We start from the raw sequence: 10,320 nt of genomic DNA, 5'->3' as shown, positions 1-10,320 counted from the left end.
CACAGAGGCTCAAGCACTGAACAATATCATACTCAGTATACAAAGCATGTTCTAATCACATGTTTCTCGTGCATTACATTTAAGCATCCAACATGCATCAAAAATAGCCATGCATGTCACATATACACAGGGTGTAGTTTTCTTAACTTTGGTCCAAGCACAGGTTACCAATAAATGAGCCACAAGAACGATCTTGATTCCAAGCCCCTAGTGATAACCTAGTCACAACCATAATATAAAACCTCATCAAAATAGGTAAATAAATACTTCCAAACCCAACCCAAGCCTCCGGGACATCGAATCCCACTCAACTAGGTAGTAGGATTGATCCCAAGCCCTTAGAGTTAAGTTTCCATCACAAAAATTCACATTTGGCATTTTTTTCCCTTAAGGGTCGCGGCCCTCCAAGGACCATGCCGCGGCCCGCCCCCCTGGCAGAGCCTCCTCCACCTTCATCAAGCTAGGGCCGCGGCCCAACCTCGAACCAGCCACTTTTCCTCGTTTTTCCACTTTTAAAACCTTCCAAAAACCTATCCAAACATCTCCAAATCCCAAAATCAAAGTTCCCAAACATCCCCATGATCCAAAACCCATAAAACCTAAGTCTCAAATCAATTAAAAACTCATCAAAACATAATTCAAGCTTAAAAACTTTAAAATTTTAAAACTTAACACTTGAATTACCTCCAATTGAGTTGTTTCCAACTAAATCCTCTGGTTAATAAGCTTCTAATCTTCCCTAGGATCGCTATGCCTCGATCCTCGCTTGAATCCGAGTCCTAGAACTCAAGTTACCTTCAAAAATGCGATCGAGGAACGAAAATGGAACTTTGAGGGAGAGAGAACGTACAGAACGTTCTTTTATTCTTTTAAAATGTTACTTCAAGCTTAAGTAGCCTCAACCAAATCCTAACACTTGGGGTCCCGAAAACACTCTCGGGGGAAAAATAGTCAAAACCTCCTGAATTTCCCCCTGATCTTACTAACTCCCAATTTATCACCAAATATTTATTCACATTACCCAATAACCTGGTAATGCTCTAAATACCCCTTGACTTACTCCAAGTCAAGCATAAATCCCGTTGTGACTTTCCCACTACCTTACCTCCTAGGATCGTCTTGTGCTGAGTAACCCTAGCATAACCAAATAATAATAAAGCACTACACACATATATGCCAAATATGCCCGAAATGACCAAAGTATGAAAATCACCCAATTACTCAGAAATGGGTTCACATGCATATTTAATACACTAAACATGCATATTATCATTTAATAACATAATAAATCAATTATGGCCCTCCCATCCTCCTAATCAAGGTCCTAAACCTTATTAGGAAATTTGGGGCATTACAACTGTAATATCCAACATTTTCATTATACATTTTTTTATTATAAATCAGAGTTTTAATACATAAAATGTACAAGTTTACAAATTTAAGAAATAGTAATGGAAAAATAGTGTTTAAAATATCATTTTATGTTTTTAATGAGATTAAAGAGAGAGAAACTTGAGTAGTCAAGTATAGGACCCGAATGTCATATAATTTTAATTGGGGATTTTTATAAAATTAAGAAAGTTTTGCTAAAGGACTTATTTGAAAAGAATTTTAATATTTTGGGTCCAAGTGTAATTTTAAAAAAAATAATAATAAATAAATAAATAAAATAAAATAAAAGGCTTCAGCCTTTCTTTTTACCCGAGCCCCTCTATCTCTCTCCTCAGAAAACCCCTCTCTCCCTCTCTCCCTCTCTCTCTCTCTCTCTCTCTCTCTCTCTCTCTCTACGTATCACTGTTGCCGACGACGCAGGAGTACTTTCCGGCCACCATTTTTAGCCACGCGCCGGACCGTTGGATTCAGAGGCCTCCGAACTATCGACCCACGCGGGAATCTAGAGCTCACTCGCCGATTAAACGCCTCAACCACTCGATTTAAGTTCGGCCACCCCGCGACTTTAAAGTTGCGATTCGGCCACCTCGGGCATCCGTTTGCCGATCCGTCACCACCATCGTGTTCCTCGTGTTGTGGGCTTCAAAACCCAATAACTTGTTCCTACATCTACCATAGTTGGGTGGTGGGCCCACCACGAGCCACCGCGATCCACCGTAGATCGACGGTCGAAACTTAGTGTTCGAGGTTCCGAAGTACGTTTTGAGTCTCAGAAAATCATCGTTTGACTTATTGTGGAACCCGATCATTTTGGTATAATTTCTTTAACCTATATATTGTGATTTAATTGTGATTGATTAGAGTAATTGTTATTATGTGTATTTATAGTATATAATTATATATTATTGATATATGGAATATTTTCTGTAATTTACTGGCTGTCTGGGATTATATATATTTTTGATACAGGTTTTGATTTTGGAATTGTCCACTTTATAGCCGTTGTGCTGTCTAATTTTCTAGAAAATATTAGATATTAAATAAAGTATAAAAATACATATTTAATTGATTTTATATTAATATGGAAATTATTATGATTAAGTAATTTTAATTATTATTGTTATTATTTTGTTAAGTAAATCAAGAATACAGATTCATATATATATATATATATATATATATGAAAAGTATGATTTATAGTAAACCTATTATCTAACCATTATTATTGTATATTAATATTTGAATATTAAAATAATATCAAATATTAGTTTCTTACAGTTATTGATATTTGTAAGACCAGTGAAGTTTGGAGAAAGTATATTTATTATATCACTGGAATTGATATTATGACTAATTAATAATAATATAAATATTTATATTTATATTATTATCATTATATTGATTATTACAACTTTATGTTAAAAATATGATTTCTTTTATAAAATGACTATTTGAATATATACATCCATATACGTATTGCTATTGAAGTATTTTGTTATTAATATCGAAATAAGTTTAATTATAGACGATAATTATTATTTTTGTTGGGATTATTATTATTATTATCATAAGGGTACATTATCTTATGAGCAAGGTTTAAAGCATGGTTTTATATGAAGAGTTATTTGCATTACGTTGATAATAATTTATTATTATCATTTATATAGTTTCTGGTATTATTAATATACACTATCAATAGTGTATATTTATGATTTTGATAGAATTTAATAAATGATGTGCCTTGAATAGGATTTGTATGGATTTGATTGATTGACTCTTGGTGAGGAATTTTAAAATAAGCTAAGGACCTAAGGTAAGTAAATCTCACCTTTTGTGCTTAAGTGTAAGATGCATGACTACATTGATTGTGTACATCTGATGAGTTAAGTATGGTATGATGATGATGCATATGATAAGTATGTGAAGAATGGTTATATGAACACCATAAGGGTGTTGTGTGATATGTAATTGATGAATTCTGTGATATGTGAAAGATGTCTTACTTGGTTAAGAATGATATGAATTATGTGCAAGTATGTGTTCTTATGTTGATGGATATGTGGATTACTCTATGTTCATGATTTGTTATATGTTATGATATATGAAGCGTTTAAGTTTTTAGGCTGGAAACCTTAGACCTGAGCCATAGCTCTACGTTAAGGTATAACAACGCCACCAACCCAAAGCTTCATGTATTATGACTAAAGATGTTTTGAGTTATATGAGATGTGATACAATGCCTTGATTGAATACCATCAACATGAATCATGAACATGAACATTGGCATTTCAGCATCAGCATGTATGCATGGCATGTACAGTTATGTGATACATTATTATGTGATATAAGACCATGCATATGAATATGAAAAAAGTTATGAAATGCCTTGAAAAGTTTTATGTAAAGTTAAACATTTTAATGACACAAGGCTTAAGCAAAGTGATAATAAGATGTTAAAAAGGGTGCCACTGTTTCGATGAAGCAATCAAGTAAGTTCAGTAAAGAAGACGGAAGTCTATAAGACTTATAGTGGCTGCCCACTAGTGTGGGCTAGGTCAGAGTTGACCATTCAGATATGTTTGCCATGTTTCCGTCTTTCTCCTCCATATGTGTAATAAGTATGGCAGCTATGGCAACGATGAAATGAGTGTTATGATGAGCCTAGCTGAGATGATGGCTAGCCGGAGGAGAACCCATGGGATTCTATATGATATGTGTAACAAGCCCTGCAGGCATTGGCTGAATCAAACAGTGTGCACAAGTGATATTGGGCCCATAAAAATGTGAAACTAAAAGAAAGAGCATAAAAGTAAAGTTTGAAAGTGCATGAGCAATAAATGAAATTCATAAGTATATAAGTCAGCATATTAGTATATGTGCACTACAAACTCACGACATTCATGTGTATGTGTATGCATGAGATTTGCTTACTGAGCGTTAGCTCATTATGTTATTTTCCAACATTTTTCCAGGTGTGGCTTTAGCTGTTGAGCAACTTGTGGAGCACGGACTCAGTAGCAATGCAATAATGGTTTAGAGTTTTCATATGGCTGCCTTAAATTTAAAGTATTCATACGTGTAATAATTTCTACTAATAAGTTTATATAAAAGTTTTAAATTTTTCTGTATTTCTTCGTATCATTTTATTTAATTCTTTTGGTCAAGTGCCTTACATACTCGTAAACCCTAGAATTACGAGTATGTGGCAGACGTACCCTACCTTAGGGACGTTACAAATGGTATCAGAGCTTTGAGTTTGTAGATGTCGTATACTCGTTATGTTATTAGATTTTGGGATCTGAAATGCTACTGAGTTCCGCCACAAGACAAGCCACACGTTAATGGTTAGTATAATTTATCCATATTTTAGTTAATGTATGTTAATGATGTTGTATAATTGTATTAGAAACTCATTGTGTGTTTGAGTTTCCATGATATAAGTATGAGTTTGGATTAAATGAATATTCTCATGCACGGTAGAGAAATTGAAGTTTGTTATTTATCTGAATGCATGCCTTTATTATCGATGTGATAAATAATTGATGATTTATCGATGTCGATGTTTGGATTGTTAATTGATATTCTCAAGCTTTGAAAGTGATCTATCAGTTCAGTTAGTGTGTTAAGGGTTAATATGTCAGGTTAGTGTTTTGGAGAGCAAAGTTTTAGGTTGTTGCTGAGAGCACACACAATAAGAGACTTTAGTGAAACAGTAGTAATATATAGATAAAAAAAAATAAAAAATACATAATCTATTAAGGATTGGGGTTTTGGACACGTTCTACCTCGTCAATCAACTTTTGTTGTTCAACTCTAAGGGTCTCCCCAGTAGTTTGCAGTGTCTGAAATTTTTCCTTCATATCGACTGAGTAGTTAGCAAGAAGTGTAGTTAAAGTCCCATTCTCCTTAACCAACTTCTCCTTCTCTCGAGTCAATGCCTTGTTGGCATTTCTAATGGTTATCATCTCTTGTTTTTGTGTTTCTATATACCTTTTCAAGTGGTCAACCTCTTGTTCTCTTGCAAGAACCCGTTGGCCTAGGTTTGAGACCGATGCTGCCGCCTGAGTGGTAAGAACTAAGGAATCTTTTACAGCTTGTAGGTCTGACCTATGGGATAAAATTATTTGGTCTTTAGGGGTGAGTATGCTTTGACCTATACTAATGGCCACCTTTTTATCGAGCATAGCTGAATCCTCCACCGTGACAAGGCCAGTATCAGAATAAAATTTGGGAAGCCAAACTCTGGGAAATTGAGTATTTCGTTCTGGGATGTGTACCGTAGGATACACCATTAGCTGTGGTAGGGGTGCAGAAATTTGTGGTGAAGATTCGATAGTGGGAAGATTTGGCTCAGGTAAAGCTAAAGTTAGGTCTAAGTTCAGCTGAGATGATGAGGATGCCATGGGTTGCTTAGCTTGAGTAATGGACGGAAGTAATAATGATTTGGTTTTCAAAAGCTTGAGATTGATTGTGTTTTAGTGTGTATGTGATGAATTTTATTTATAGAAAAATGTGTTGAACTGTTGGGTCATTGGATCCTTGAATTTGTTTGTTTTCAAGATAGATATCACAGATTTTTTTCTTGTTCAATGTGTTACGCTATCCTCTCTGATGATGAAAGTCAAACTTATTAGATGTTGTCGACATGGAAATCACTTCTATTGATTTTGCGATCCTGATTTGAACATGGAAACAATTTGTAAATTGTTGAATGAATCGAGGTGATAAATGTTATTTACTGAATTACTCTGTAGTGTGAATTACTTTCGGCGATTAAATTATAGTATATTAGCTGTTTTATCCCGAAAGTAAGATAATGTATTACTTGTGTGAAGTGATGACTGAGTATTATTGGTATAGGTGTTGAAATGAGACATGTCTAACTTATTAGACATGTGAGAATTATTCGTTTTCGTAGATGAAGTGGTGGATTGGTCAGTCAAGACTTATCCCATGTTTTATTCAATGAAGGGATACTAAGCTAAGTGTGTGAATTTCCGAGTGGCCACGGTTATTTGCATTCTAGCATAGTATCAATGTGCCCTTTATTATTTTATACATTTGGAAAAAAAAAAAAAATTGATTTTTAAATGTTTTCTTAGAGAAATAATGAGAGTCAGGCTTTTCTGAAATGGTACCTAATGAATGGCCTATCTCACTATTTCTCATTCAGGGCAAGCGGTCGGTTTTGACAACGAAAGGGTTTCATAAAGACTTGGTTTTAAAGAATAATCTTCATCGGCTATATAATTGTTTTCTAGTTATCTAATTTTATGCCAAAAAAAAAAAAAAAAAAATTGATTGTAAAAGATGAATATCAAGGATGTTTTCATGATGATGGTCATCTTCTCTTCTTACGTTATGTGGTTTGTGTTCAAAAGTATGGATGAGGAGGATTCGTTTGTATTTTCGTATACATTCATTGTAATTTATACTATTGTTATAGCTTATTTCCTTTCTTTCTATATTGTAGTCCTCATGTGAGGTGTTTACACATCCTCGCCTTTTTATATATGATAAGGATTACAAGTCAGGAATAAGTTTTGTTTTCGGGATGAAAGTAAGTGTTGTGTATGAAATCTTATGCTGTGAAATGTTGTTCTGTTTATTTGTAATGGTAGTTCTTGTCTCCGATTATCAAATTTAGTTTGAAATTTCGAGGACGAAATTATTTTAACGAGGGAAGGATTGTAATATCCAACATTTTCATTATACATTTTTTTATTATAAATCAGAGTTTTAATACATAAAATGTACAAGTTTACAAATTTAAGAAATAGTAATGGAAAAATAGTGTTTAAAATATCATTTTATGTTTTTAATGAGATTAAAGAGAGAGAAACTTGAGTAGTCAAGTATAGGACCCGAATGTCATATAATTTTAATTGGGGATTTTTATAAAATTAAGAAAGTTTTGCTAAAGGACTTATTTGAAAAGAATTTTAATATTTTGGGTCCAAGTGTAATTTTTAAAAAAATAATAATAAATAAATAAATAAAATAAAATAAAAGGCTTCAGCCTTTCTTTTTACCCGAGCCCCTCTCTCTCTCTCCTCAGAAAACCCCTCTCTCCCTCTCTCCCTCTCTCTCTCTCTCTCTCTCTCTCTCTCTCTCCTCTACGTATCACTGTTGCCGACGACGCAGGAGTACTTTCCGGCCACCATTTTTAGCCACGCGCCGGACCGTTGGATTCAGAGGCCTCCGAACTATCGACCCACGCAGGAATCTAGAGCTCACTCGCCGATTAAACGCCTCAACCACTCGATTTAAGTTCGGCCACCCCGCGACTTTAAAGTTGCGATTCGGCCACCTCGGGCATCCGTTTGCCGATCCGTCACCACCATCGTGTTCCTCGTGTTGTGGGCTTCAAAACCCAATAACTTGTTCCTACATCTACCATAGTTGGGTGGTGGGCCCACCACGAGCCACCGCGATCCACCGTAGATCGACGGTCGAAACTTAGTGTTCGAGGTTCCGAAGTACGTTTTGAGTCTCAGAAAATCATCGTTTGACTTATTGTGGAACCCGATCATTTTGGTATAATTTCTTTAACCTATATATTGTGATTTAATTGTGATTGATTAGAGTAATTGTTATTATGTGTATTTATAGTATATAATTATATATTATTGATATATGGAATATTTTCTGTAATTTACTGGCTGTCTGGGATTATATATATTTTTGATACAGGTTTTGATTTTGGAATTGTCCACTTTATAGCCGTTGTGCTGTCTAATTTTCTAGAAAATATTAGATATTAAATAAAGTATAAAAATACATATTTAATTGATTTTATATTAATATGGAAATTATTATGATTAAGTAATTTTAATTATTATTGTTATTATTTTGTTAAGTAAATCAAGAATACAGATTCATATATATATATATATATATATATATGAAAAGTATGATTTATAGTAAACCTATTATCTAACCATTATTATTGTATATTAATATTTGAATATTAAAATAATATCAAATATTAGTTTCTTACAGTTATTGATATTTGTAAGACCAGTGAAGTTTGGAGAAAGTATATTTATTATATCACTGGAATTGATATTATGACTAATTAATAATAATATAAATATTTATATTTATATTATTATCATTATATTGATTATTACAACTTTATGTTAAAAATATGATTTCTTTTATAAAATGACTATTTGAATATATACATCCATATACGTATTGCTATTGAAGTATTTTGTTATTAATATCGAAATAAGTTTAATTATAGACGATAATTATTATTTTTGTTGGGATTATTATTATTATTATCATAAGGGTACATTATCTTATGAGCAAGGTTTAAAGCATGGTTTTATATGAAGAGTTATTTGCATTACGTTGATAATAATTTATTATTATCATTTATATAGTTTCTGGTATTATTAATATACACTATCAATAGTGTATATTTATGATTTTGATAGAATTTAATAAATGATGTGCCTTGAATAGGATTTGTATGGATTTGATTGATTGACTCTTGGTGAGGAATTTTAAAATAAGCTAAGGACCTAAGGTAAGTAAATCTCACCTTTTGTGCTTAAGTGTAAGATGCATGACTACATTGATTGTGTACATCTGATGAGTTAAGTATGGTATGATGATGATGCATATGATAAGTATGTGAAGAATGGTTATATGAACACCATAAGGGTGTTGTGTGATATGTAATTGATGAATTCTGTGATATGTGAAAGATGTCTTACTTGGTTAAGAATGATATGAATTATGTGCAAGTATGTGTTCTTATGTTGATGGATATGTGGATTACTCTATGTTCATGATTTGTTATATGTTATGATATATGAAGCGTTTAAGTTTTTAGGCTGGAAACCTTAGACCTGAGCCATAGCTCTACGTTAAGGTATAACAACGCCACCAACCCAAAGCTTCATGTATTATGACTAAAGATGTTTTGAGTTATATGAGATGTGATACAATGCCTTGATTGAATACCATCAACATGAATCATGAACATGAACATTGGCATTTCAGCATCAGCATGTATGCATGGCATGTACAGTTATGTGATACATTATTATGTGATATAAGACCATGCATATGAATATGAAAAAAGTTATGAAATGCCTTGAAAAGTTTTATGTAAAGTTAAACATTTTAATGACACAAGGCTTAAGCAAAGTGATAATAAGATGTTAAAAAGGGTGCCACTGTTTCGATGAAGCAATCAAGTAAGTTCAGTAAAGAAGACGGAAGTCTATAAGACTTATAGTGGCTGCCCACTAGTGTGGGCTAGGTCAGAGTTGACCATTCAGATATGTTTGCCATGTTTCCGTCTTTCTCCTCCATATGTGTAATAAGTATGGCAGCTATGGCAACGATGAAATGAGTGTTATGATGAGCCTAGCTGAGATGATGGCTAGCCGGAGGAGAACCCATGGGATTCTATATGATATGTGTAACAAGCCCTGCAGGCATTGGCTGAATCAAACAGTGTGCACAAGTGATATTGGGCCCATAAAAATGTGAAACTAAAAGAAAGAGCATAAAAGTAAAGTTTGAAAGTGCATGAGCAATAAATGAAATTCATAAGTATATAAGTCAGCATATTAGTATATGTGCACTACAAACTCACGACATTCATGTGTATGTGTATGCATGAGATTTGCTTACTGAGCGTTAGCTCATTATGTTATTTTCCAACATTTTTCCAGGTGTGGCTTTAGCTGTTGAGCAACTTGTGGAGCACGGACTCAGTAGCAATGCAATAATGGTTTAGAGTTTTCATATGGCTGCCTTAAATTTAAAGTATTCATACGTGTAATAATTTCTACTAATAAGTTTATATAAAAGTTTTAAATTTTTCTGTATTTCTTCGTATCATTTTATTTAATTCTTTTGGTCAAGTGCCTTACATACTCGTAAACCCTAGAATTACGAGTATGT

The 10,320-nt window shown here is 33.4% G+C and overlaps 1 long non-coding RNA gene across 1 annotated transcript; it reads left to right on the top strand.

Moving 5' to 3' along the window:
* The first annotated feature begins 7,453 nt into the window (after nucleotides 1-7,453).
* On the top strand, nucleotides 7,454-10,033 carry LOC133781615 (uncharacterized). Its single transcript, XR_009870172.1, has 2 exons — nucleotides 7,454-7,929; nucleotides 8,866-10,033. It is a non-coding gene; the product is annotated as an uncharacterized LOC133781615 (long non-coding RNA).
* The last annotated feature ends 287 nt before the right edge of the window (nucleotides 10,034-10,320 follow it).

The sequence above is a fragment of the Humulus lupulus genome, chromosome 6, assembly GCF_963169125.1.
Source record: "Humulus lupulus chromosome 6, drHumLupu1.1, whole genome shotgun sequence".
NCBI classification, from domain to species: domain Eukaryota; kingdom Viridiplantae; phylum Streptophyta; class Magnoliopsida; order Rosales; family Cannabaceae; genus Humulus; species Humulus lupulus.
This window is presented reverse-complemented; position numbering and strand designations above follow the sequence as displayed.